The following is a 26,704-nucleotide window of genomic DNA, read 5'->3' as shown; positions in this document are numbered from 1 at the left end:
AAAAGTATCCGCCAGACTGTGTCCGGGGATCCGGCCGGACGTGCATCCACCGGTCAGGTTCCGGACTCTGCTCGAAGGACGGGGGCTGACACGGGAGTGGCACCGAACTGTCCTTCCACAGAGGATTCGAACGACATGTCCGTCACGAACTCTGGAGTGGAGAGCACTATGAATCATCGTCATCGGTGGGCCGTTCTTCCTAATCCCGGTTTTCCAAAAGAGGCATTTGATGCCTTCAATTCGGCCGATGCATACATCCGAGCTGCTCGGGATGGTCTTGTCCGAGCCACAGACCAGCATCTGAAAGATATGTGGGTAAGCGTAGATTTCATAATCATACACCAATAGCCCCCGAGACATAAAGTAGTTGATACAACTGATTTAAGGATCAATGTATAACCAGGTGCTTACGGAGAAGAACAGTCTGTTAATTATCTCATGAGCTAGAAAAGTATAGGACCCAGCTAGCTGCTGCCAATGTCGAACTGGAAAAATCCAAGAAGGCATCTCCTGGTAATGTTTCCCTCCATCGAGAAAACATAATGGTATACCAATAATGCTAGCACGGATGCCTACCTCTTAATAGGATCATTAGGTCAAGTGCAAGAAAATATGGAAGCCGCTCAAAGCGGAGAATGATGAGCCAAAAAACGGTTAGCCGCGGGCGAGCGTGCGCTAGCAAAGGTCGTTGTGGAGAAAAACAAGCTCCGGGATTCAAATACCCAACTGGACGAGGAACTGAAAGATGTACGGCCCCAGCTGGCGGACTCCGTAAAGGAGAATAAAAGGCTGCGAGGCGGCATATTCAGTATGTCTTCGAACTTACCTTCGAATAATTCAGGGGTAGAAAGGACTGATACAGTTATGTCTGCAGGTATGCTGACTGGCCGTCCCAAAGAGGAGATGTCCGGATCTTCGAGGGATCTGCTACAAGAGCTGTCGCAGGTGCACGACCAAGCTCGGCAGGCGATGCGAAGTGTTGCCAAGGCCCTATGGCCATCCGCCTCCCCTCCGGGAAAGATGGAGGAGCTAATATAGCTATTCAAGGGAGCGCGGCGACGCTTTTGACTATGGAAGATATCGGCCTGTCGGGAAGGTGCACGGGAAGCCTGGGCCATGGTGAAAACACGGTATACCAAGCTTGATCCGAATCATATGGCTCGGGTCGGACCTCTAGGGTCAGATGGAAAAGAAGTTCCCGTTAATTTGGTATATGACCAAGTGGAAGTAGCCGCCAAGTATTCCCAGCAGGATTGTAAATTAGACCGCCTGCTGGACGGCGTAGAAGAGGAAGTTTTCGAGTCATAGTGGCTATGTACTTTCCTTGACATATGTGACTCTAGCTGAATTCTAAAAACAATTGTCATGGCAGACCTTTTCGCTTTGACCTCTGGATCCGAAGGTGCGGAGTGTTTCCGAATACCTTAGCAGTAAAATAGACTGTGGTATGCGTGGGAACCAGGCGTAGGGGTCATAGTTGCTTGAACAGACAATGTGTATCCGGCTAGTTATGTTATATTACATTATGATTGTAAGAAACATCTTCCAGAGAGAATAGTTCCGTTAGGGGTTCCTTTCCCTGGGTGTGCATGCATTAAAATGCATGTCCGAACTATGATTGATAACAATACAGTATAGGTAGTCATCTGGGGGTTCATAATGGAAGGGATATACAACATCTTTAGTCCGCCGACCAAATATTCTCTTAAGAACACTAGCTTTCAGCTTCACCCAGTCGGAGGTACACATCCGGATGACCCCGCAGTAACAATCGCAGAGGTGCTCTCTTTATTCCCTAGCCGATCTAACGGGAACGTAAGGCATAAGCACAAGAGCCAGGCAACCCAGCTTGGCCAAAACTTAAGTCATATCGTTGCATATAATGCTGAAGAAAAGGTACATATGAGAAAAACACATATGTGATGAGCTTGATGCTCGGAAAATAAGCTTCTGTCCGGGAAGCTACCAGGTATAGTGGACGTACATTCTCTAGCATGTGTACATTACAGGTGCACGGTTTAGCCGTGCGAAAGATTTTAAGTTCTAGGAAAAAGAAAAAAACGAAAAGAGAAGAAAAAATAAAGGAGGCAACAGGGAGAAGGTGGCAAACACATAGTTCGGTGCTAGGCATAGAATCTTCGGAGTCTGGCCGCGTTCTAGGGGTTCGGCTCTAGGCGATTGTCTGATGCAGCACGCAGGCGGTACGCTCCTCCCATGAGAACCTCGTCAATTATGAAGGGACCCTCCCACTTGGGCTTGAGTTTGTCCTTTTTCTTCTCCGGCAAGCATAAGACGAGTTCGTCGACATTGTAAGTCTTGGCCCGTACTTCTCCACTTTGGTATCTGCGGGCATGTTGTTGATATAATGTGGAACGGGCTTTCACAACATCGCGCTCCTCCTCCTGGGTATCTAGGATGTCCTATCGATCAAGCTCAGCCTCTCTCTCTCACTTCGTACATGTGCACTCGAGGTGAGTCATGGATAATATCGCAGGGCAACACAGCTTTCGCACCGTACACCATGAAAAAAGGTGTATATCCAGTAGTGCGATTGGGCGTGGTCCGCAGCCCCCAGAGTACAGAGTCAAGCTCCTCAACCCAGTGCTTGTCTGATTCTTTCAAATACCGCACTAGCCTAGGTTTGATGCCGCTCATAATAAGACCATTAGCCTGTTCGACTTGACCGTTTGTTTGTGGGTGATAGACAGAGGTGTAATCGATCTTAATGCCCAGATTAGCACACCAAGTTTTCACCTCACCGGCTGTGAAATTGGAGCCATTATCGGTGATGATGCTGTGTGGAACACCACAACGGTGCACCACACCGGATATGAAGTCTATTACTGGCCCTGCCTCGGCCGTTTTGACCGGTTTGGCCTTTATCCACTTAGTAAATTTATCCACCATTACCAGCAGATACTTTTTCTTATGGCTTCCTCCTTTAAGGGGTCCAACTATATCGAGCCCCCAGACCGCAAAAGGCCAAGTGATGGGGATCGTTTAGAGCGGTGGGGGCCATGTGGCTTTGGTTTGCGAATAGCTGGCGTCCTATGCAACGTTGGACAAGGTCCTATGCATTTGCTCGGGCCGTCGGCCAGTAAAAACCTATACTGAAGGCCTTGCTAACAAGGGCCCGAGCTGCAGCATGGTGACCACCGAGTCTGGCGTGAATTTCAGCCAAGAGCTGCCACCCTCTTCCTCGGAGATACATCTTTGAAGAACTCCGATAGCGCTTTTCTTGTAGAGCTCTCCTTCATGAACCTTGTAGGCCTTCGAGCGCAGAACAATGCGGCGAGCCTCATTCTGGTCCTCCCGGAGTTCCTTCCTATTAAGGTAGGCCAAGAAGGGTTCGGTCCATGGGGCAATGACTTCCATGATTAGATGGGCCGACGGTGTTATTTTGGTGGCTGAGCCCCCGATGATATTGTTGTGTTCGGAGGCTGGGGTTGTGTTCGCATCTGGACTGGTGTTACCTCTCTCCCCTTGCCACACCACGGACGGCTTAAAGAGCCTTTCCAGAAAGATATTAGGTGGGACGGGGTCACGCTTGGCGCAATGCGAGTGAGGACGTCCGCCACTCGATTGCTTTCGTGAGCCACGTGATGAAACTCAAGCCCCTCGAATCGAGCCGACATTTTTAGGACGGTGTTGCGGTAAGCCGCCATCTTCGGATCTTTGGCATCAAAATCTCCATTTATTTGAGATATTGCGAGGTTTGAGTCCCCACGCACTTCTAGGCGTTGTATGCCCACGGAGACAGCCATCCAGAGACCATGTAATAAGGCCTCGTATTCGGCTGTGTTGTTGGAGTCTGTGTATAATATTTGGAGTACGTACAGGACATTAAAATGATGCCCGCTCCTAGTCCTGCCAGCATTTTGGAACCATCGAAATACATAACCCAGTTGGAATATGTGTCGTACTCTTTAGGGAGTTCGGCCTCTGTCCATTCGGCGACAAAGTCCGCCAGTACTTGGGATTTGATGGCTCGGCGCGGTTTGTATGTTATGTTGAATGGAAGGAGCTCAATGGCCCATTTGGCTATCCTTCCCATAGCATCGCGGTTGTTTATTATATCATTGAGTGGTACTTCGGAAGCCGCTGTGATAGAACATTCTTGGAAGTAGTGTCGTAGCTTCTGGGATGCCATGAAGACCGCGTATGCTATCTTTTGATAATGAGGGTACCGGGATTTGCATGGTTTGAGGACGATGGATACATAATATACAGGCTTCTGAAGTGGGAATTTGTGTCCGTCCTGCTCTCGTTCCACGACGAGCACGGCGCTCACCACCTGGTGTGTTGCCGATATGTATAATAACATGGGTTCACTGACGTTTCATGCGGACAGGATTGGGTTGTTCACCAGAAGGGTTTTTATTTCTTCCAGTCCGGTTGTTGCCGCATCCGTCCACTCGAAGTGATCGCTGCGCCGGAGGAGGCGATACAATGGCAATGCTTTTCCCCCAATCTGGAGATAAAGCGGCTTAATGCTGCCACGCACCCAGCGAGTTTTTGGACCTGTTTAAGGTCCGTTGGTGTGGCTAATTGCGACAAGGCTCGGATTTTGGCTGGATTGGCTTCAATTCCTCTATTGGAAACGATGAAGCCCAGCAGCTTTCCAGTAGGAACTAACCTTCATATATCCGATGTTGAAAGGGGCTACTTGGAAGGTTAGTTCTTCGGTACGATAGTCCTCCGGTGTGCCAAACACCATGTCGAGTGTGATTTTTCCCACGCATCGCGCCTCCTAACTGGGAATAATTCCCCGGAAGTTCATGCTACTTTTCTTGATGCGGCTCCTGTCTATTTCCATTTTACTGAGTGTATCCTCGTAGATGAGATTTAGTCCACTGCCGCCATCCATGAGAACCTTGGTGAGTCAGAAGCCGTCCACGATCGGAGTGAGGACCAAGGCAGCTGGTGCCCGAATTGTCTTGAATTTTGGTTCGTCCTCGGCATTGAAAGTTATGGCTGTGTCGTTCCATGGGTTTGTTGCGATTTGGCATACTTCGGCAAGGTTGTGGAGTGCCCTTTTACGCTTATTGTTTGAAGCGAAGGTATCGAAGACCATCAGTACTCTGGGGTCGTCGTCTTCTGGAGTATATTGCTCTGGGTTATTTTTGGTGATGATATCCTCACCGCTCTTGGCCACCTGCCGGAGTATCCAACATGCTCTAAGGTTGTGAGTTGATATAGTATCCGGTGTTGTGTGTAGCTTGCATGGTCCATCGAGCCATCCCTCCAGAATGGTTTCACGTTCCGTAATGGGCTTATATTTCTTTGTTATTGGGCCGAGCGTGCCACTAGGGTGCGTCCTTTTCACCTGAACGAGGGGTTGGGTGGAAAACAATGGTTCCGAGCCGGCTGCCTGAGTTTTCTAGGCGCTTTCCATTGTGCAGTACTTGTATACTATGGTTGCCAAGTCTATGAAGCATGTTATGTGACGATGGTTGATGGCGTTGAGTATTCCTTCATCCGTATAATTTCTGCGGAACGCTATGATCGCATCTTTGTCGTGGCAATCTTCAATCTTATCTTTGACAAGGAGGAATCTGGCCCAGAAGTAGTGGGTCGTTTCCTTATACTACTGACGTATGCCCCTGAGAGCGCTTATGTCTGGGTGGGTGGGTGGATTGAAGTCCAAACCCTGACCCAAATTAGGATCCGGAGTTTGAAGAATCTCCGGATTTAGTAGTTCAGGCTCCGGGTTGTCAGCTGATTCTTTGGGCTTGTCGTCCGATTCTATGTTCGGAGGACAGGACCTGTCTTTCTGCAGATAGGTGTTTGGCTCTTCCAGTTCGGAGATCCGAACATAGTTCGTCCTTAATATAGAGGAAGAGTTGTCGTCTTGCTCCTCTACTACCGCTACTTGATGGGTGATCGGCGGAGTTGTAATTTCTCTCTAGTCAGGTTTAAGCCCAATCCCATCATAGTCTGTGGCGACCCCCAGGGCGGCGATGCGATCTAGGAGCTCGTTTAAAGACAATAGCTCTGCTGGATCCATCTGCTTGGCGTACTTAGAGTCAACCTAAAGAGGATTTTTGATGACCCGGAAGTCATCGCCGGCTTAATGGCCGAACGGGCAGTCATAATGAAGCCGCCCAGCCGGAGGATTCGGCCTAGGGCCAGTGCTCCTCCAGAGGTGACGTTATCCTTGAGAACAAGGCGAGCCATCGATCCTATATTTTGATGGCACAGTGGAACTCTCAATGAAAGCACCAATGTCGGTGTCAAAACCGGCAGATCTCGGGTAGGGGGTCCCAAACTGTGCGTCTAGGATCGATGGTAACAGGAGATGGGGGACACAATGTTTGCCCAGGTTTGGGCCCTCTCTATGGAGGTAATACCCTACTTCCTGCTTGATTGATCTTGATGAATATGAGTATTATAAGAGTTGATCTACCATGAGATCGTAATGACTAAACCCTAAAAGTCTAGCCTGGCTATGATTATCAGGATCTATCTACGGACCTAGCCCTTCGGTTTATATAGACACAAGAGGGATCTAGGGTTAGACAAGGTCGGTTTACAGAGAAATGAATCTTCATAGTTGATCGCCAAGCTTGCCTTCCATGCCAAGGAGAGTCCTAGCCAGACACGGACAGAGTCTTCGGTCTTCGTATCTTCATAGCCCATCAGTCCGGCCCATATCCAATAGGTCGGACACCCGAGGACCCCTTAGTCCAGGACTCCCTCACACGACGCGGTGGATCATGCCGTGGGATCGCATGTCTTTGGGCGAGGACACCGCCTTGACGCAGAGGGGGTAGTGGCGCTCCGTGAGCTACGCGTCTCGGTGCAAGGGCGCCATCTTGATGCGGAGGCGGCGGAGGCGCTCCGTGAGCTACATCGCCCGTGGCTGGAGGTGGGTGAGGCAGCAAGAGGGATGGTGCAGGAGAGCCTCCTGCGGCACCGACGAGCTCGACGATGCGGTCCAACCAGTCCTCGTAGAGGTCGTCGACCGGGTGGTAACCCAGGAGCTCACGTGGCATGAGTAGCGCAGCCTGCGCGTCCGTGGGTGCGTGGCGAGCGTGAGACGATGAGCCGACCGGAGTCAGTGATGGGGTGGCGGTGCGGTCGTCCCGCCGCACGGAGGGGTGCAGTGACGACGCCTGTTGCTCGTTTGCTGTCGGGCCGATAGCAGTGTTGGCAACAGGAGATGGAGAACGACGGGGAGGCCCGCTGACCGAGGCTATCTGAGCGACATGGGCGGCGAGGGCGGCCCGGCGCTTAGCGCAGGCTCGGAGCTCGTCTGACATGGATGCGGTTTAGCGGTGGAACATGGATCAATGGAAGGAAAGCTTCAGCGCACCCCTACCTGGCGCGCCGAATGTTGGATTTCAGGTTCCGGCAAAACCCTTGAGGTTCGAACACTGGGGTGCGCACGAAGATCTCTCCTCCCCCAAGCTCTCACCATCACCGCAATCTCAAGGCTCAGCGCGTCGAACTCGTAGAACAAAGGGACACAAGATTTATACTGGTTCGGGCCACCAATGTGGTGTAATACCCTACTCCAGTGTGGTGTGGTGGATTGCCTCTTGGGCTGAGGATGAACAGTTACAAGGGAAGAACAACCTCCTGAGGAGAGGTGTTCTTGTTGCTTGGCGAGTTTGTGCCTTGCTGGAATGGATCCGGTCCAAGATGAGATCCCCCCCCCCTCTACGATGGTGGCTAGTCCTATATATAGAGGCCTGGGTCCTCTTCCCAAATATTAGGCGGGAAGGGATCCCACAACGGCCAATTTGAAGGGGGCAGCTAGTACAAGCTATCCTGAGAAAAGATGGTCTTCGCCTGCCAAAGGCTCTGGTGATGACGCCGTCTTGGGCTCCACGGTGACCCCCGTCCTACCGTCTTGCTGGTCTTGGTCTCGTTGCACTGATATGGAAACCTTTGCTTGACGCCTCGGGACTCCGCGCCTGCGCTTGCCTCCTTAGCACCAAAGAGGAAACGAGGACACTGCGCGCGCTGGCGCCCGCCTGGCCCTGGTCGTCATGGCTTGCGTCACAGGAACCTCGCGAGGCGCCCCTTGCCTTGATCTCTCCGCCCCTCGTGAGCCAGCCTGGTGAGGCCTCCCCCGAGGAGGTCCTGCATCGTCCGCCTCGTGAGGCTTGGCCCCTCGCGAGGGTCTTGAGTGTTTTGCTGGTGAATATGGGCCGTACAGGGCCGCCGGTGGAGCCATGCTGTGGACCCCAGGCAGGCAAGTCTGGGGACCCCTGTTCCCAGGACGCCGACAGTATGTTGTTGTGCGGTTTGACCAATAAAGATATTCATAGAATATGTAGGAGCCAATATGAGCATCCAGGTTCCGCCATTTGTTAGTGACCGTAGATGTGTCTCGGTCATGTCTACATAGTTCTCGAACCCGTAGGGTCCGCACGCTTAACGTTCGATGACGATTTGTAGTATGAGTTTATATGATTTGATGACCGAAGGTTGTTCGGAGTCTCGGATGAGATCATGGACATGACGAGGAGTCTCAAAATGGTCGAGGCATAAAGGTTGATATATTGGACCATGTTATTCGGACACTGGAAGTGTTCTGGATAGTTTCAGGTAAAAATGGAGTGTCGGAGGGGTTACCGGAACCCCCTGGGGGAACTAATGGGCCACCATGGGCCTTCTTGAAGAGAGAGGAGGGCAGCCAGGGCAGGCCCCCACCTTGCAGTCCGAATTGGACAAGGGAAGGGGGGCATCGCCCCCCTTTCCTACTCCCTCGCCCTCTCCTTCCTCCCCCCTCTCTTCCTTGTGGAGGAATCCTACTAGGATTGGTAATCCTAGTAGGACTCCCTCTCCTTGGGCGCGCCCCTAGGGCCGGCCGGCCTCCCCTCCCTCCTTTATATACGGGGGCAGGGGGCACCCTAGACAACACAAGTTGATCTTTTAGCCGTGTGCAGTGCCCCCACCACAGTTACACACCTCGGTCATATCATTGTAGTGCTTAGGCTAAGCCCTGCATCGGTAACTTCATCATCACCGTCACCACGCCGTCGTGCTGACGGAACTCTCCCTCCGCCTCAGCTGGATCAAGAGTACGAGGGACATCACCGAGCTGAACGTGTGCTGATCACGGAGGTGCCGTGCATTCGGTACTTGGATCGGTTGGATCGCGAAGACGTTCGACTACATCAACCGCGTTAATAAATGCTTCCGCTTTCGGTCTACGAGGGTACGTAGACACACTCTCCCCTCTCGTTGCTATGAATCTCCTAGATAGATCTTGCGTGATCGTTTTTGAAATACTGTGTTCCCCAACATATCTGACACACACACACACTCCCCCTCCCCCGAGCACACAATTCATCCCCATCCAAGGTTATATGGCGACCACTCTCGTGTGTGCTTCTCTGCACCCCAGCATGCACACCACCTCAATCTTCAAAGAGGGCATTGAGGATATCGAAGACAGTGACCACACTGCACTAAAGAATGTGGGGCCATTTGGAAGCAGGATGATGTGACACGGGCTGACTGACTCCTCCCCCCTCTCTCTCCCACACAAAATTACCAATCCCTATCTCTCCCGCACAAGTTTATCAATCGCTCAACCCACGAGATCCTTCCCCTCTCCTCCATGTTTTTCCAGCTCCCTCATCAAACATGTTGTCTCTTCTCCTTCCATGTGTACAGAATCCGGATGCACACGCATCTCATGTATATTACATGTCTCCATCTTTCTCATAGACCTAACTTCTTCCTCTCTCTTTCTCTATCCATCTCTCTCTCTCGTTAGGTTTGTCTCCTACTCTCTCGTCCACATACATACAATATTTCCTGCCCTATCTGCTCCATCTTCGCAAGCTCTCTCTACATGTTTCATTCACACATTGTGATGTGTTCAAAATGTTGCTTTTATAATGGATGATGTGGAGTTATGGTTGGTTTTGTTGCATCCTACAAAGTAATAACTATGAAATGCATTTAGATTCTCATTTGACTGGGATTATGTGAGTTTGAGCATATTGTGAAGTACAATAGACCCCGTATACATCTTGGAATTCAACAATGATTGTAACTATTGAATTGTATAGACCATTACATTCGAAGTCAGTAGCCTAATATATTTATTTCACAATTACAACAAATGATTAATTTACTACAAACTAAGAAAACAAATGTGTACTCCCTCCATTTTTATTTAAGTCCGCATATTAGCATTGGTCAAAGTCAAGTTTTCTAAACTCTCGGAAAGTTTATAACAAAAAATATTAACATATACAATAACAAATAAATACCATTAGATTCATTATTGAATGTACTTTCACATCATACATATTTGTTATGGTAAATGTTTCTATTTTTCTATAAACTTGGTCAAACTTTAGGAAGTTTGACTTCGGTCAAACCTAATATGTAGAGTTAATAAAAATGGAGGGACTACTAGTAGTTACTTACTAGTTGCTTAGCGCAATCACCCAACACACCACAGGGGGAGTTCAGTGTCACAAAATTTTGATGTCGGCAGGAAAATGTCCCGCGACCCTGATTCGAGCAGTGTGAAGTTACAATCCGTAGGATCGAAAGTATGTCTAGAGGGGGTGATTAGACTACTTGACCAAATAAAAATCTAGCCTTTTCCCAATTTTAAGTCTTGGAAGATTTTAACAACTTAGCACAAGTCAAGTAATTAACCTACACATGCAATTCTAAGAGTATAGCAGCAGAATGTAAAACAATTGCATATGAAGGTAAAGGGAGGAGTTTGAGGAAGCAAACGCAATGTAGACACGGAGATTTTTGGCGTGGTTCCGATAGGTCGTGCTATCGTACATCGACGTTGATGGAGACTTCAACCCACGAAGGGTAACGGTTGCACGAGTCCACGGAGGGCTCCACCCATGAATGGTCCACAAAAAAGCAACCTTGTCTATCCCACCATGGCCATCGCCCATGAAGGACTTGCCTCACTAGGGTAAATCTTCACTAAGTAGGCGATCTCCTTGCCTGTACAAACTCCTTGGTTCAACTCCACAATCTTGATGGAGGCTCCCAAGTGACACCTAGCCAATCTAGGAGACACCAGTCTCCAAAAGGTAATAGATGGTGTGTTGATGATGAATTCCTTGCTCTTGTGCTTCAAATGATAGTCTCCCCAACACTCAGCTCTCTCTCATAGGATTGGATTTGGTGGAAAGCAACTTGGGGAAGGCTAGAGATCAAGATTTATGTGGTTGGAATGGAATATCTTGACCTCACACTACTAGGAAAAGGGCTATAGATAATATGGACACTAATGGCGCACCAGACATGTGGTGTGCCACTACTATATAGCAGTGGCGCACCATGTGCTGGTGCGCCATTAATGTCTATCACACTAATGGCGCACCACACCAATGGTGCGCCACTACTAACATATTTTTTTCCCAGAAATGCTAATGGCTCACCAGGTCAGAGTACGCCATTACTAGTTTTAACTAGTAATGGCGCACCACTCACCCCGTGCGCCATTACTTACAATTTTTTTTCCAAAACTAGTAATGGCGCACCTTGGTATAGTGTGCCATTACTATTCTTCCCTCCTCTATCCCTTTTCCCCTCGCGGCCCCCTGCGCCAGATACCCCTCCATCTCGATCCCCCTCGCCGCCGACGACCCCCCGCGCCCTCCCCCGCTCCAACCTAGGTTAGGCTAGGCCGCGTCGCGCCCCCCAACCCCATTCCCCGCAGCCGCCCAGCCCACCCCACCCCATTGGCAGCTGCACCTTGTTCCGCCGCAGTGATGAGGAAGCCGGAGCCCGGAGGTGGAGACTTCGGCGGGGCTACTCGCAGTCCATCAACGGCTAACAACGAACGCCGACGCGACGCGACGAGGCCGGCCCACGATCATGACCGGCGTCCTCCTCCTTTCTACGGTCTGCATCTCCGATGCGATGCCAACCACCGCCTCGTCAATGAATGTAAATGCTCCCTCCCTACCTCCCTCCTCTACTCCTCTCCTCTATATAGTGTAATAATTTTTATCTATAAAAAATAATTAAAAAATTACTAATGGCTCACCGGGAGAGGATGCGCCATTGTTATCAATAAAAAAAGTTACTTATGGCGCACCCCGCGGTGGTGCGCCATTGCTATGGATGTACTTATGGTGCACCCCCGGGAGGTGCGCCATTGCTATCCCTTTCCCCCCTGCCTCCATCCCTTTCCCCCTCGCCCCTGCACCGATCAAATCCCTAGCCCCCTCGCCCCCCGCGTGCGCCAGATCCCTTTCCCCCTCACCGCCGACGACCCCTTCCCCCTCGCCGTCGACGACACCTTTCTAGGGCGCCCCGCCCCCACCTCCAGCGCTCCTCCACCCATCACCATCGCAGCTCTTCCACCCCTCACCACCGCAAGCTTCCACCACCCCCGAGCATCCCTCTAGTTTGATTTGAACTCATCAGATCATGCGGTGACCGCGGCCCCCTCGTCGTTGCTGCGACACCACCATCGTCGTCGTCGCGCGGGAAGATGTCTAGGAGGATCGCCGCGTTTGGCTTCTTTCGTTCAGGGAACTAGCTCGAGCCAGGGTCTCGCGTAGCCGCCGCCGTCGCCACCTTCTTCGTTCGGCCGCCCACATCTCGTCGCCCCAACCGCTGCTCTTGCCCGTCCCCGGCCTCGTCGAGCTCTCGTCCGGCCCTCCCCGTGGTGAGCCTCCTCCACCACCCCCCTGTTCCCCCCTCTGTCACGTGCACCCGTCGCCCCCATCGGCCGCCCCTTCTCCCTGTTGCTCCCATCGCTGATGGTTCTGCTACCGCTGCTCTGTTGTTTTGCCCCCACTGCTGACGCTGCTTGCTCTGCTGCGCTGCTGCCTGTCCTCGCGCAGCCGCCCGCGTCCTGCGCGTCCTGGCCTCGCGCCATGCCGGCACCCGCCTTTACAAGTCGGCGCACCGTCCACCCTCCTGCCCCATCGCCTACTGCCTCCCCTTGTGCGTGATGCATGCTGCTACTGCTGCTGGCATATTGACGAGGACAACATGCCAGAATTGAATAACCATGGCTAGCAAGGTTCTAGTTGTGGTACATTGATACACAACATGCAGCTGTAACCCCCATAGATACTTTTTTTGTTTTGAAAAATACGATATATGAAATGTGAGAATTCTTAAAAGATGAATTACCATGAAGTAGCTTGGTCGTGCCAAGAAAATGCTGCATTTTTGGTACTTGAAACGTTTATGCTGATTCAGCAAATCCATGTAGCCTATTGAAAATTTAGAACTTGTGATCAGGAGATGTTTGGGAAAAAGGAGTGTAGGTATTGTTCTTGTGTTGGGATAATTTTGTAGATTTTTAGGAGCTAGGGGAAATAGGGTTGTAGTTGTAAACTGAAAATGGATCAGAATGGAAAAGTGGGTGTTTCTCTTAAAAAATTCAAAAGAGTAGGATGGGTATTTGTTCAAAAATGATTTATAGGAATTATAGGGTCTCCCAAGATTTTTCTGGCAATTTTATAAAAATTATTTGAATTAGTTTTAGTGCAACAGAGGCAACTCAGAGTTTGAAAATGGCATTACAAGAATTTGTTTTTGGGGGTAAATTCTATTATTAAGGACATTAAAAAAATTATTCCTGGCCAAATAGACTTCAGAAGTCAAACCTACATCAGTTAGTCAAATTTATTCCTGGAATCCAATTTTAATTGTTGAATGAACACAAAAAGAGAGTGCTAAGTGATTTCAATATATGAAGTTTCAGAATAATATATAGGATTGTTGGTTTTTAACCTTGGTTTCCATTGTTTCTATTTGTAACGGTCTGAAGAATGACTCAACCTGTTTGTGCTATCGGCTACCTAACAATCTCTAAGTGAAAGCAACTAGTTGGAGTAGATTTGTGCATACAATACTCCTTCCAAGACAATTTGCTTCCAAGGAGTAGTTTCAGTTTGCTTACAAGGAGTAGTTTTAGTAAAGTTCCAGCATGGTTTCAGTAGCCGATTTGCTATTCACTTTGTGCTATTAGTTTGCTTCCATCTTTGTGCCCACTCTGAAGAGTATTCATATATGCTTGGAACTAAACAGAATTATACAATGAACCTCTGCAGGCTGATCTGAGTTGTACCATCCTCTGCAGCCAACTTCTCTTAGGCAAGAGGAAGAAAGGAGAATCAGGGTACGGTTTCACCCCTAGAAGATATATTGCTATACCCCGAGTGAAGGGAAGGAGTTTCCTGGGTTTTGTCTCTGACCATCGTGTTGTGATGATTTTGCAGGTACCCCGAGAGGACCTTGAGTTTGCTGGAATGTCGATTAACTTCCGTTCCGGCAAATTCGCGTACTCCATATGTCCTATTTTCAGCAAAGGTCATGCTGAAATTTTCCGTGAATTTTAGCATGACTTTGCTAAAAATAGGACATATGGGGTACTTGCGACAAATGCATGGGCCGGGGTATCTTAGTACTTAATTAAGTAGGATCAACTGCCTCTTGTGTTATACATATAGAAGTGTGATATCAACTCATAGTTATTACTAATGTCAGTTGCTCGTCGTCAGTAAACCCTATTCTGGTAGGATGACCTACTAAAAAAGCCCATACCACATATTCTATTTGGATGGCCCTGCTAACCCTTGACCATAAATAGTTGAGATGGATGTAGCAGGCTTAAAGAAAGAAATGTTTTTAGGCCAACTCCACTGGGCCTGGCTGAAAATGCACAAGTGTGCATGACTAACAATATTCTATTGTAAAGCTAAACAGGAAAGAGGAACCACTCATCCTAACCATTTGCTCTCAAAATTACCACTTCACTTCTTACTACTGAAAATCTTAGACCATCTCCATTCACCAATTGCTCAAACCAGTTCGATGGGCGTGTTTTCACACCACTTTGGATTATCTTATTGGACCCAACGCAAGAGATGATGTAGTTTTGAATTATGAACGTATGAAATGTCGTCATCGGACGACGAAAGTCTCCTGGGGGAGTGCGGCTGGTGCCACGACGATCGAGGTCTGTGCGACAGGCCTCACCTGGACGATGATCGGCGCTTCAGCATTAAGCTCGAGGAGACCTTCGAAGTTGAAATGGTACACAACAACGAAAAGTGTTATTTTCATAATTAAGCATGACTTCAACTATTTCAACGTGTAATTTTCATCTTTTACAATTCGAGTATAGCTTATCCCATGCCATGCAAGACGCCATGTCTTGGAGAGGATGGATTTTGAAGACCATGAAAATTCTAAAACAAAGAAAAATCACCTAAGGACTCATCATGATGTGGATTTTGAGGTAAATCTGTATAATTCTAGGAGCGTAACCCATTTTGGTTGCAAAAATTGGGAAGAATTTTGCAAGATGTATTGTTTTGACGAGGGTATGCTCGTCACCATGGATCTTGGTGATCCTGACATCGACCAAGACAATATGGACATTTGGGTCCTTGTTGATACGCCTCCAGTTCTACCGCTATGTGAGTTTCTCAAACATAGTTAATTATTAACTAATTTATTTCAAAATAGTTGACAGCTTATTTCAATTGACAGCTTATGTTCATTCTTCAAAGAATGGGCGGGAGATGGTAGACAAAACCCACTACACCGATGGCTCCGAATTAACTTACAAGGAGAAAAATCATCTGGTCGGATTTTGTACTGACATTGAGAATTACAATATCTACAATCAAACTCCTCAACATTATGGTCAATACGTGCCACTAGTGCATGTGTTGAACTACGGTAACTACCATGGAGATACCCCGGTAAGATTTTTTTACTATTACGACATCCGTGCATCTTTTGCATACTTCTAAAACTAGTACATCATTGCTAACTATGAAGTTATTACTATGTTTTTCAACAGATAATCCCAGATAATTGTGTGCCTCATTTGATGTATCAGAAAGGTAGCCTTAATGTTTTGAACATACAGCCAGGTCATCCTACGAATCTCAATGGACCATACCAGATTTCTAAAAGAAGTGGAGACATGCAAATCAAAGGATGGAAAAAATGTATGGACAATCGTAAGGAGGTTCTTGGAAGCAAAAGGAAGCGAAGCGCAAGAATTGGAGACAGGATGATCTTCATTCTCCATAATGGAGAGTCAGGGTCTATTTTGTTTTATGCTATGTTACCTTAAATAGGGTATTTAGGTCATGTTTAGGCATAACATTAGCAGTAGCACGGAGATAAGAGAGGACACATCTCTCAAATATCTCCGAATGCAGCATTACTTTCGACAAACTCGCTACTCGCGGTCTCGAGACTTGTAATGTTCTAACTTTGTTCGGTCTTTTGAATTTGGAGACTAATATGATGAATTGTATTTGGAGACTAATCTTATATTGTATTCGATGAATCTGCTGTTGCTGTGTGGTGCTGTCTATATTCTATCCAGTAATATATTTTGTAACCTGTGAAAATATCAGAAAAGAAAATAAATAATCCCTAAGATTCATACTAGTGGCGCACCACTCAACACTTTAGTGGCGCACTGCAAAAAGCACACTAGTGGCGCATCATCAACTAGTGCGCCATTAGTAAGCCAGAGCACATGGGTAAATATGGCCCCCTGGGAGGCATACAAATGGCGCACCGTGGGATATACTAATGGTGCACTGCGTGGTGCGCCATTAGTATACCAGATATTAATGGCGCACCTGTGGTGCGCCATTAGTAAAAAATTCTAATGGCGTGATGCTAGTGGCGCACCTGTAGTGCGCCATTAGTAGCCAAAACAGGTGCACCACTAGCAGGCCTTTCCCTAGTAGTGTCAACACAAGTGTAGGTGGTTATCTCTCAGAAAATGTATGTTGGAAGTGTAGGCATGTTCTGATGGCTCTCTCCACGAATGAAGAGTGGGTGGAGAGGTATATATAGCTTCCTCACAAAATCTAACCGTTACACACAAATCACCGAACTCGGTGGGACTTAATCATGAAAATCGGTCAGACGGATTTAGTTCAAAATGTGAATGTTAGGATTTTCGGTGGGACCGATTCCATTAGGGTTAGGGCATAACATAATCTCGGTGAGACCGATTACACAAACTCGGTGGGACCGATTTTGGTAATAGGCAAACAGAGAGTTGGTTAGGCAAACTTGGTGGGACTGATTCGCTCATCTAGGTTAGACCGAAACGTTATGAAGGGGAAACAAAGAGTTTGCATTGCAATCTCAATGGGACCTTTTGCTCATCTCGGTTGGACCGAAACGTTATGAAGGGAAACAGAGAGGTTGCAATCCCATCTCGGTGAGACCGAGATCCCTATCGGTGAGATTGAAATGACTAGGGTTTGTGGCGGTGGCTATGTCAAGTGAACTCGGTGGCACCGGGTAGGAAATTTTGGTGGGGTCGAGTTTGACGTTTGGTTTGGAGCATATCACTAAGCATTTTGAGCAAGTAACTCATTAAGCAACACCTCATCCCCTTCTAATAGTATTGGCTTTTCCTATGGACTCAATGTGATCTTGGATCACTAAAAGTAAAATGTAGAGTCTTGAGCTTGAGCCAACATGTGTTCTTAGTATTTTTAGGGGTCCACTTTCTAATCCATGCCATGCCAAACATTGAGCTTTCCTGAAATATTTATCTTGAAATAGCATTAGCTCAATGGGCTATATGTTGTTAGGAATTACCAAAACCACCCATGGATAGTTGCACTTTCAATCTCCCCCTTTTTGGTAATTGATGACAACATATAGATCAAAGCTTCGAAAAATGATAATAAGATTGAAAAACATCGTCGCTTTGAGAAGTATGTGATAAGAAAGAGCTCCCCCTAAATTTCTGCATTATTTAGAATTTGCTTTTGAATGCAAATGCACAATCGATTAGGATCATGGGTTACTCTTCCATGTCACATACATCTTGGTGGAGCGCTCAAAATGATAGAAATTAAAAGCATGCACTCATCACCAAGCAAGTGAATGATCATATATGGATATAAAAGATAGTATCATCTACACAAGCATTAAGGTAGCAAATGATCAATCACATGATCATACAAGTATCTCACACATGGACATAAAGTATCTCACGCAATAAAAAGTTCAACTAAAGGCAAAGATGCAAAACACTCTCTCGAAGCCTATGTTCTATACATATTTCTCCCCATTTGGCAACAAGTTACCAAAAAGTTCAAATATGCATAATGCTATGCGTCTCTCGGGCTTGGTCTTCGGGAGGTGGTGTAGAGAGAACTCCAAGGACGAAGGCATCTGTTTATGTAGTTGGAGCTGGTGGAGTGGCTGCTGGAGGTGGCACTGGAGCTGTAGTTGTTAGTGCTGATGATGTAGCTCTAGAATCTTTCACTGGCACGGCAGCAGACCTCTGACTCCTTGGCACTCACTGAAATGCATCTGTGGTTGCCTTGCCTCTCTTCTCTTCTGCTTCCTCGTGAAGCTACTCAACTGATGTTTGAATCTCAGTTAGCTTCAGATAAAGATCATAAAATTTAGTTTCTACGATCCTCTCCAAGCTCTCCTGGTTTTGAGTCAGGGTGGCCAAGCCCTTCTCAATCCTCAGTGTAGACTGGATCAGATATGCAAGTTGAACTTGCTTGCTCTTCAGGAAAACCTGAGATGCCTCTTCAACACTTGGCATCTTGGCAGCTTTCTCAACCTCTGCTTTGGCCCTCTTCTCCTGTGCTTGAACTGATGATGGTTCCTCCTCATTCATCACAACAGTATTATCTTCAAAATCAGGATACGGGGGTGGATCCTCCTTATCCAACAGATATGTTCTTGTGCCCATCTTGGAGTTGATGAACTCCTGAATGTGTGGAGCATACCCACAGCTTCTCTTGTGGTCAGCAGCAGTCCTCTTGATTGTCTCTACAATCAAACTCATGACCTTGAACTTCTGAGGGAGATCAAAAAGTTATAGCAGGTTGATAGAGTGCCCTCTGATCATCTTGTGATCTCCTGACTTGGGTAGCAGAGTGTGCCTTAGGATCCAGTTGATAGTAGGCAGACCGGACAACAAGAAATGTACAGACCCAAGCTTGTGAGTCTCCAAAGCTTTATCTGGGATCTCCTTGTACATGTTAGACATAGTGTTGTGGTCCTTCTTCTTCTTGGCATACACATCCAAGTCATCTTCATGTTCTTCTGGTGCATTTGTCAATTTTTCCCATTCTCCAACTGTGGATTGGTACCTAGTACCTTCTGAGATCCATATGATCTTCCCATCTGGGTAAAAGTGAGCAGTGGAGTAAAACTGCATGATCAGCTCATCATTCCATTTTGTGAGCTTTTGTCCAACAAACTCATCTACTCCACATGCTTCGAAGCTGTCATAAACTCCTGGAAAGTGATCTTCATTCTCCTGGATGTATTTCCAATCGACCCATCTCATGTCACAGACAATGGGTGAGGGAGTCCTGGATTAGGGGGTCTCCGGACAGCCAGACTATATCCTTTCATCGGACTGTTGGACTATGAAGATACAAGATTGAAGACTTCGTCCCGTGTCTAGATGGGACTCTACTTGGCGTGGAAGGCAAGCTAGGCAATACGGATATGTATATCTCCTCCTTTGTAACCGACCTTGTGTAACCCTAGCCCCCTCTGGTGTCTATATAAACCGGAGGGTTTTAGTTCGTAGGACAACAGACAATCATACCATAGGCTAGCTTCTAGGGTTTAGCCTCTCTGATCTCGTGGTAGATCTACTCTTGTAATACTCACATCATCAATATCAATCAAGCAGGACGTAAGGTTTTACCTCCATCAAGAGGGCCCGAACCTGGGTAAACATCGTGTCCCCTGCCTCCTGTTACCATCCGCCTTAGACGCACAGTTCGAGACCCCCTACCCGAGATCCGCCGGTTTTGACACCGACATTGGTGCTTTCATTGAGAGTTCCACTGTGTCGTCACCATAAGGCTTGATGGCTCCTTCGATCATCGATAGCGATGCGGTCCAAGATGAGGTTTTCCTTCCTGGACAGGTCTTTGTATTTGGCGGCTTTGCACTTCGGGCCAATTCGCTTGGCCATCTAGAGCAGATTGAGAGCTACGCCCCTGGCCATCAGGTCGGATTTGGAAACTTGAACTACACGACAGATCTCCACGGAGACTTGATCTTCGTCGGATTCGAGCCCGTGCCAGATGCGCCGCGCAGACGCGATGAGCAAGACGTAACTCTGCCGTCGGACAGTGTTCGGGAGATCGCGTCCGCAGCTACTCCGACCTTTAATCCGGAGCAGGTCGCGCCATCCGAGAGCGGAGGGATGGACCCCTCCATGGAGGCCGCACCCTCAGTGGCGATAGAGCCGGATACTGACTTCACCCCTTACGAGAGCCGTGTTGCCGAGCCACTGGATTCATCTCCGGCCACGGACTCCGAGCCGCTCATACCCATGCCTGTCGAATCCGACTGGGCGCCGATCATGGAGTTCACCTCCGCGGACATCTTTCAGCACTCACCCTTCGGGGATGTGCTAAATTCATTAAGGTCTCTCTCCCTGTCAGGAGAACCTTGGCTGAACTATGTCCGGCTAGAATGGGATGCGGACGACGAAGAAATTCGCTGCCCACCCACCACCCACTTGGTAGCCACTATCGATGACTTAACCGACATGCTCGACTTCGGCTCCGAAGACTTCGACGGTATGGACGACGAAGCCGGAGACGAACGGGATCCACCGCCCTCAGGGCACTGGACCGCCACCTCTTCATATGATATATATATATATGGTGGACACCCCCAAAGAGGCCAATGGCGACGAGAAAGTGGAGGATGACCCCTCCAAGAATCAACCCAAGCGCTGACATCAGCGGCGCCGCTCTAAGTCCCGCCACAGCAGGAGCAGTGATACTGGCACAGGACATAATAACACTCTGGATAGTGCCGAAGACAACAACAATCCCCTCCAGCACGATGTAGAGCCGGAGGACGAACAAGCTAGCCCTCCAGAGCGGGCAGCAGATGGAGAACCGGAGGAGGACAATTACATGCCTCTCTCCGAAGACAAGGCGAGCCTCGGCGATGACGAGTTTATCGTGTCTGAGGACCTCGTCGAGCAAGAGCACTTCAAGCGCCAGCTTATGGCCACGGAAAATAGCCTAAAGAAGAAATAACAATAGCCTCAAGTTGATCAAGATTTGCTAGCAGACAGGTGGAATGAAGTCCTGGCGGCCGAGGAGCATGAACTCGAGCGCCCGTCCAAGAGTTACCCAAAATGCAGGTTGCTGCCTCACCTCGAGGAGGAAGCATTGAAGCCTCATTCACCAGTGTACAATGCGGCTGACCGGCCACTACGCAGCCGAGTCAGTAAGGCGTTTCAGTCTAAAGTTCAGCCCGCACTCAGTCGCCACTCAGTCAAAAATACTAAGGCCTGGGGCAACACAAAGGACTTGCGAGACATCTTGGACAGTAAGGCAAAAATCACAAGGTCAATATACGGGACACGGGCACATGCACCCACACGAGACAATGATCGTCGCATCGGATACACCACGAGTAAATCCGTCCGGGCCGAATACAGCAGACAAGACTCATACGAGCTTCGTCGGGATATAGCCCGGCACAGAGGTGCCACACACCCCCGATGCTTCACTAATGAAGTTATGAATCATGAATTCCCAGAGGGTTTTAAACCCGTAAATATCGAATCATACGATGGCACAACAGATCCCGCTGTATGGATTGAGGATTTCCTCCTTCACATCCACATGGCCCGTGGTGATGATCTACATGCCATCAAGTACCTCCCACTGAAACTGAAAGGACCAGCTCGGCATTGGCTCAACAGCTTGCCAGCAGACTCCATCGGCAGTTGGGAAGATCTGGAAGACACATTTTTTGACAACTTCCAGGGCACTTATGTGCAGCCACTGGATGCTGATGACTTGAGCCACATAACCCAGCAGCTAGGGGAATCGTCCAGACAATTCTGGACTCGGTTCCTGACTAAAAAAACAAATTGTAGACTATCCGGATGCAGAGGCCCTAGCGGCATTCAAGCATAACATCCGCGACGAGTGGCTCGGTCACCACCTTGGCCAGGAGAAGCCGAAAACTATGGCAGCCCTCACAACACTCATGACCCGCTTTTGCGCGGGCGAGGATAGCTGGCTGGCTCGCAGCAACAACACATCAAGGAATCCGGATACCTCGGATACCAAATATGTCAACGGTAGGCAACGTCGTACCAGACCAAAGCGCCGCAATAACGGCGATAACACCGAAGATACAATAGTCAATGCCGGATTCAGAGGCTCTAGATCCGGTCAGCGAAAAAAACCATTTAAAAGAAATACTCTGGCTCCGTCCAGTCTAGATCGCATACTGGATCGCTCGTGTAAAATCCACGGCACCCCAGAAAAGCCATCCAATCACACCAACAGAGAATGCTGGGTGTTCAAGCAGGCTAGCAAGTTAAATGCCGAAAACAAGGACAAGGGGCTGCATAGCGATGACGAGGAGGAGCCCCGGCCGCCGAACCTAGGAAGTCAGAATGGGTTTCCCCCACAAGTAAAGACAGTGAACATGATATACGCAACCCACATTCCCAAGAGGGAGCAGAAGTGTGCACTAAGGGACGTCTACGCGATGGAGCCCGTCGCCCCGAAGTTCAACCCATGGTCGGCTTGTCCGATCACCTTCGATCACAGGGACCACCCCACTAGCATCCGTCATAGCGGATCCGCCGCACTAGTCCTAGACTCGATCATTGATGGATTTCACCTCACTCGAGTCCTTATGGATGGCGATAGCAGCCTGAACCTGTTTTATCATGATATAGTGCGAAAAATGGGTATCGATCCTTCGAGGATTAAACCCAGCAAAACCACCTTTAAAGGCGTAATCCCAGGTGTAGAGGCCCATTGCACAGGCTCAATCACACTAGAAGTGGTCTTCGGATCACCGGATAACTTCCGAAGCGAAGAGTTAATCTTCGACATCGTCCCATTCCATTGTGGTTATCATGCACTACTCGAACGGACATCATTTGCAAAATTCAACGCAGTGCCACATTACACATACCTCAAGCTCAAGATGCCAGGACCCCGTGGGGTCATAACAGTAAATGGAAACACAGAATGCTCGCTTCGTACAGAAGAGCACACTGCGGCCCTTGCAGCAGAGGCACAAAGCAACCTGTTCAGGCAGACCACTCATTGGGCGTTACAGCCCCCGGACACCTTCAAGCAAGTCCGGAACAATCTGCAACAGGACCGCCTCGCGCGATCAACACTCGCCTAGAAATCCGGCCCCCGTCCTAGTCCCAGTGCAGCGACGAATTTCGTGTCACGCGTACATAACTACGCATTGAAAATACCATGGACATAAGCGGGGGCACAATCAGGTCACGCCTCGCATTGTGGCTTAACCACGCCAGGGGTTGTATACCTTTTACATTCCTTTTCTCTTTTAGGGCCTAATTCTTCGGAAGCCCTTTCCAGCAGACCAATTGAAGGACACACTCTGGAAGCAATAACCAAGGTGGCAAGAAGCTAAGATGAACACGGGAACCACCAGGTGGTCTCTAGTAATATTTAATATACCTGCTTTTCACTATTTATGCGTAGCTTGCCTTGGGATAGGAAATTTCGAATTGTCCTACTTTATGCTTATTGCACTACTTCTATTAGTACGATTCGACGTATTATTCAAATAACAATGCATATTATTAATCTGTCATTGCATTATTTAAGTTTTTTCTTTTACATGTCCATTTACGACATTTCGCACCTGCACGCTTGGGTGCGGTCAGTACGCCAGGGGCTTTCGTTTACCCCATAATACGGCACAAGAAGTCCGAACACTTTTGACAGTGCGGCACCCCGAACTTATAGCATTATATGCATCAGCTGAGAATCATCTCTTGGGTCAAATGTTGGGTTGCCCGGCTTCCATGCTTTGGTACCTTACGTTCTGCTATATTGGCTAAGGTAGCGGTGGGAGAACTACTGCGATTGTGTCCCGGTTCTTCCGGACAAGCACCTTAGTAGAGAAAGCCAAAAACTGACTGTCATGATAAGGCGAGAGACTGGTCGCTGTTCGAGAGGTCTCAAGTCCTTAAAGACTTTTTCCGCTTCGGGCGAGGAGTCGGCCTTGTCCGGCTTAGGCATGTATAGCGCCCCAAATTCGGCCCTCCGAATACAAGGGGCTTCGCCAAAATTTAAAATCATAGACTTCTATGGCTAAGTGAGAGTGATAAATCATTATAATCTGATTGCCTGGTTCGTTGTGCTGAACACCTCCCTTGGAGGACCCAAAATTGGATAAAGAGTGTTCAGGTTTATCCCGAACACCCCGGTACTAGCTACATGGGGGCAGAAGCCGACGACTAGCCAACTCTCAGATTTTATAAATGGCCACACAGAAGGTAATATTTTAAATTGAGAAAAGTGCCGCATGGCACAAATGAACTCGTTTCATATTACAGGATCACATGAGCATGTTCATTCAAAAATTACATCCTTGGCACACTCATCTGCCACTAGGCGGGAACCCTCCAGGAGACCCTCATAATAATTCTCGGGGCGGTAATGCTCCTTGCCCTCTGGCGGCCCCTCCTTCAAAAGCTTCATGGCGTTCAGCTTCGCCCAGTGCACCTTCGCCCGGGCAAAAGCCCTGCGGGCACCTTCGATGAACATAGACCGCTTGATGACCTCAAGCCGTGGACAGGCTTCCACCAGCCGTCTCACCAGACTGAAGTAGCTGCCAGACAGGGGCTCGCCAGGCCACATCCGGACTATAAGGCCCCTCATGGCCTGTTCGGCTGCCTTGTGAAGTTCGACCAACTGCTTCAGCTGGTCGCTCAAGGACACGGGGTGTTCGGCCCCAGTATAATGAGACCAGAACAACTTCTCCGTTGAGCTCCCCTCCTCAGCCCGGTAAAATTCTGCGGCATCCAGCACACTGCGGGGAAGATCTGCAAACGCTCCTGGAGAGCTCGAACTTCGGGTAAGAAAAAGGAAATTCTCCTTCACATGCTTGCTTTGCATATTGAAAGCCTTTCCCGCTGCTATCTTCTTCACCGCATCAATCTCCTGGAGGGCCTTGTGGGCTTCGGCCTTGGCGCTCCGGATGCTTTCAAGCGCCCGCGCGAGCTCGGACTCTCGCCTCTTGGAGTCAAGCTCCAAGGACTCGTGCTTCTTGATGAGAGCCTCGAGCTCTTGCTGCACCTCGCCCACCCGGGCTTCTTGTTTCTCCCATTTAATGCGTTCTTTGGCCGCTTTGTCTTCGGCCGCGGACAACGCCTTCCTCAGGGTCGCCACCTCGGTCGTGGCCCCTGACAAATCCATGATGATCCTATTACTTTATACTCGAACTTCTCTTTTAACTATATAGACAGGGGTATTTCTTACCTTTGCTCTCTTCGAGCTGCCTCTTGGTCAGGCTGAGCTCGTCCTCGGACCGCTTCAAGTCCTGCTTTAGCGCAGAGACCTCCGTAGTACATACGGCAGCGGCCAGCAGGGAATCCTGCACATACTCATAGACATACTCTAATTAGACTCCTGGGTTATCATTTGATCCTCTATTCGGTTTTTCTTAGCGAATGCCAAACAGAGCATCAGGGGCTACTATCTATGCGGTAATATTTTCTTATATTTTGATTGCTTACCTCAAAGCCTATTAGTAGGCTGGCGCAAGCTTTGGTCGGTCCGTTTTTGGCGGACTGAACCTTCTCGACCATCGCACTCATGATAGTGCGGTGCACTTCTTCAATGGAAGCGCTGCGAAGCGCTTCCAGCAGGTTGTCCGGTGCCTCTGGTTGGATAGAGGACACCGGCATGGATGGTTGGCCCCCTTGACGGGGGATCACCTGCCGGAGTCCGGAATCGTCGAGGGTTCCGGTGCAGTGTCCGGCTGGGGCCCGAACTCGAAGCCCGTAGGAGCCTCGCTCCCTTGGTACCCATGGTCCGGGAAGTCGCCGCAAGGCGCCCCTAGGACCGCCTCCCCTTGGCTTGGTGCCTGTTTAGACAACACCTCGGCATTGTCCGTAGGGCGAGGGGTGGAAGCGGTCGAAAGAGAACCACTGTCCATATCCGATGAGCCCAATGAGCCGCTCAAACGAAGGTATGTCGAGACGAGCTTGGGACGGACTGCATAATCACGTTCGGCGTGAGGAAAGGCAGTACAATAAAACATATCATGAAGTACTATGGTGTCCGGACACTTACGACTTCGCCAGGGGCTTGTCCCCGGGCAGCCACTCGTCGCCGCTGTCGGCGACCATCGTGGCACGGTCCGGAAGGAGGGTCCTTCCCTTCTTGGACCCTTCGGCCTCCCCAGATGGGTCGGCCTTCCTTTTCTTTTCTCCCCCGGCTGGGGGGGGGGAGAACTTTTCTCCTCCTCCTCGTTTGCATGGGAGGAGTGTGTGTCAAAATCATCATCTGACTCCGATACGACCGTATGTCGGAGACCCTTTCGGGTCCCCGTGGTCTTCTTCTTGGTCTTCTGTACTGGCACCTCGTAAGGTGTCGGAGTCAGCATCTTCGTTAGAAGAGCGTCTGCAGGATCTTCGGGCAGCGAGGCTGGGTTGTCGAGCTGCTCCGCCAAATTTATCCAGTCTTGTTAGTAACATGGGAGCTTAGATCCTACACATAACTAAACCTGGGCAAACAAATACCCTGAGAAATATAAATGCTTACCGGACGGGCATGGCGCTTTGCGCTGAGTCCTCGGTCTTCGGTGAGAGGGGGAGGGATCTCGGTGCTCTTGAACAGCACCCTCCAAACGTCCTTGTGCGTCGTGCCGTAGAGCTCTTGCAGCGTCTGGTGATTGGCCGAGTCGAACTCCCACAAATTGAATGCCCGTCGTTGGC

Source organism: Triticum aestivum, chromosome 5A (genome assembly GCF_018294505.1).
Source record: "Triticum aestivum cultivar Chinese Spring chromosome 5A, IWGSC CS RefSeq v2.1, whole genome shotgun sequence".
NCBI classification, from domain to species: Eukaryota; Viridiplantae; Streptophyta; class Magnoliopsida; order Poales; family Poaceae; genus Triticum; species Triticum aestivum.
The sequence above is the reverse complement of the archived record's forward strand: the minus strand, read 5'-3'. Positions refer to the sequence as shown.